Consider the following 3,133-nt stretch of genomic DNA (forward strand, 5'->3'; position numbering starts at 1 on the left):
ACTGCGTGACCAAGTTAGTGATGTATCGTTCGCGGACGACACGGCTTTATGAACCGACTCTTTGAAGTGAATCGAAGGGAGCCGGTTTCCATCTATAAATTTTTCCTTTTTATTAGTTTTACTCCTGTTTTCTTTTACCAGCATTTTACTTCTTTTTATTACCCTTTTATTTTCCCTTTCTCTCGTTTTATTTTTTTGTTTCTCTTTTTCCTATGATCCCCCTGGCTTTCTTCCCCTTTTCTCTCAGTTTTCCTTTTTTAATTTTATTCTTTCTCCCTTTGTTTCTTTTTTCCTAAGCTTGTCTTTTCCTTTTTTCTTACCCTTTCTCTCTCTTTTGCTCTTTTTGCTTTTATTTTTTCTTATTTTGTTTCCATTTTCCCTTTTTTGACCCTTTTAAACTTGTAATTCTCCACACTTTGTAAATATTTTTGCCTATTTATCCCGAGAGTATTTTGTTTTATGTTTCTCTTCAAAGTCTTTCAGGCATGTTTAGCCTGGCGTGCCATGTCTACTTTCCATACACTGGTTCACTAGGTTGATTTCAATGACAATTAAGACAATTACCTTCTAAAGCTACAAAACCAATCTAAAGAGCCGTTTGGGAGCTGGCTCTTTTTAGTGAGCCGATCCAAAAAACACTGTTCTCCTAAACGAGCCAAAATTCCCATCACTATAACAAGTTGAGGAAACTAGGAGGTTTATTGGCTCCGCCCACCAGCCCTGCAGTCAACCGTTCTGCCGCTAGATAGCGCTATTGACTAGTCACACATAAAGCATGATACACAGGTACAGGACAAACCTTCAAGGACAGTTATTTTTTAAAAATCAGTTTTTGCTCATCCCATGTGCATAAAGTACACTTAAAGTGCAGATGATATTTCTGTGTTGTTACACAAGTATTCGGTACGCCGTGTAGGGAGCTCGTTCCCTGGCTCTTTATCAAAATGAGCTCAGTTATCTCTTTATTTCCATGACGTGATGTGAGGCTCGTGTCCAGAGATGCGCTGCCAAATTTACAAATAAATGAACCTGCATCTTATCTTTATTCGATTGGCAGCGAAAGAAAGCCATTCATCAACTGTCCATAGAAAAAAAACTTTATAGTCTTACCTTTTGAATAAAGGCATCCTTCATGCATCGAGAAGAAAATTACTGGATGGTTTGACTTGATGTTAGCATAAGACTATCTTTAATTCGATTTTTTGGAGCGGAGATGAGTGCCAATTCAGAAACTTTGGTCTCACTATCGCCCTCTGCCAGGAGGCAAAATAATTGTGTGCCTCACTCTGCATTCACAGACGCTCAGCCCAGTAATTAGTTTCTTTCTAATTGTATTAATTGTATTAAAATAATATTCAACTACTTTATAAATCCCGATTTGTGTGTTTACGTGTTGGAATGTGATTTATAAGCTCTGAAATGGCCGAACTGATTTTTTTGAAAATGTACTCATTTGTATTTTACGCCCCTGCAAGTGTCTTGGAATAGTTTTTTTTTCCTATAGGCACCCCGATAAATACCAACAAAATCTTTGAATCCATGCCTTCGTGTGGTCTGCTTTCGTCGGGTTTCCAACACCCTCTATGGGTACTGCAGCATCTGCCCACGACCACTTCAAGCAGCCGAATCCAATCATCTATCGGCTTGGCATTGTCATTTTGCTCGCCATTCATAATATAATGTGACAATTTTGCAAACTTGAAAAAAGCGTTTTTGAAAAATAACATTTGTGTAGTTAAATGAGAAGAACAACCAGTTCAGGTTGTCCCCTGCCCACTGCCCGAAGATAGCTGGATATGGGCTCCATCACCCGACTGAGGATAAGCGTTGTAGACAATGGATGGATGGATGAGAGTCACCAAATAAAAACTAAAACAAAGTCATTATACATTGGTCAGATCCACCTGGTAAAAACTGTTTTAAAATACATTAAAAATGTTTAAAAGGGATGTTGGATAAGCTCAACAGAAATTACTTCTAAAGGTCAAAATGAATTGAACTAAATCAAATGTCCAAAAGATGTACAGTGCTGGCATGGATTCCCTCTTAGTTTTGCAAAAATAGCAACAACAAAAAAAACGTTTGCTTGCAATTTTAAGAATACAATCGACTTGAATATGTTGCTCCCTGATAGATCACCTTTTGGAAAACAGAAAAATCAAATATTGATGTAATATATTTTTTCCTCATGTTTTTTTTTCTCATCAATGCTCCTTATTTCCATGATGCTTTGGTTCCTGTTTATTTTTGCAATGCAAAGGTCTCCAGGGTTTAACAAATCAACCGATCTGATTGACTGACCGACCGACCGACCGACCGATCAACCGACTGACCAACCAAAAGACCAATGCAAGTCGATGGTGCCACTCCATCTTTATATATTTTATTTATGTTTGTAATACGTTGAGGTTAAAAGAAGAAAGAAATTAACTAATACAAAAAGGAAAACAAAAGAAAGAATTATCACTGTAAGGGAAATCACAGTTTGACTATGATTTGTCTGTAACTTTGTATGATTTTATCCTCAAAAGTACCTTAACAAAGACAATGATTATATCCAGTCGCTGTTTGTATTCTTGCAACAATTGTATACTCTTGAGGCCCACTAACTAATAATCAAAATGACCTTCGCTTTGGTGCCGGGAAGTCTGGGGAAGAGCTTGCCTCCCTCTTCTACTCTCTTGACTTCACAGTGGCGCATTGTGTTACAAAGTTTCACTTTCCTTACTGCTCATTTATTATGCCCATCTAGCGACCAGCATTATTCGCATTATTTAAACTTATGATTTCTATCCAAACTAATCAGATTTGTTTGATGTGATCTTGCTTAAGCCAATCAGATCTATTGTTTTATGCCTGTGTTTTTTATAAATAAGTCTCTAGCCATTGAGGGTGTGTGTTTCCTTTCTGAGCCGATCTTGGTAGAAGATCTTGGAGAAAGCTAAGGTGGGACACGCGTCCAATGGAAGGGCTATCAAAAACCTAATCTCCGACTCAGATTGTGTTCTTTCTTCATCCTAATACCATCTCAAGTTTTAACCCTGACAAATACAAAAAACATTTCACACTCAAAATTCCTTTAATGTTTTAAATTTGTGTGGGGGCTGTGTGGGCGTTAGGATAATAAAGACTT

This window comes from Urocampus carinirostris, chromosome 1 (genome assembly GCF_059441175.1).
Source record: "Urocampus carinirostris isolate Australia breed hairy pipefish chromosome 1, RoL_Ucar_1.0, whole genome shotgun sequence".
Taxonomy (NCBI): Eukaryota; Metazoa; Chordata; class Actinopteri; order Syngnathiformes; family Syngnathidae; genus Urocampus; species Urocampus carinirostris.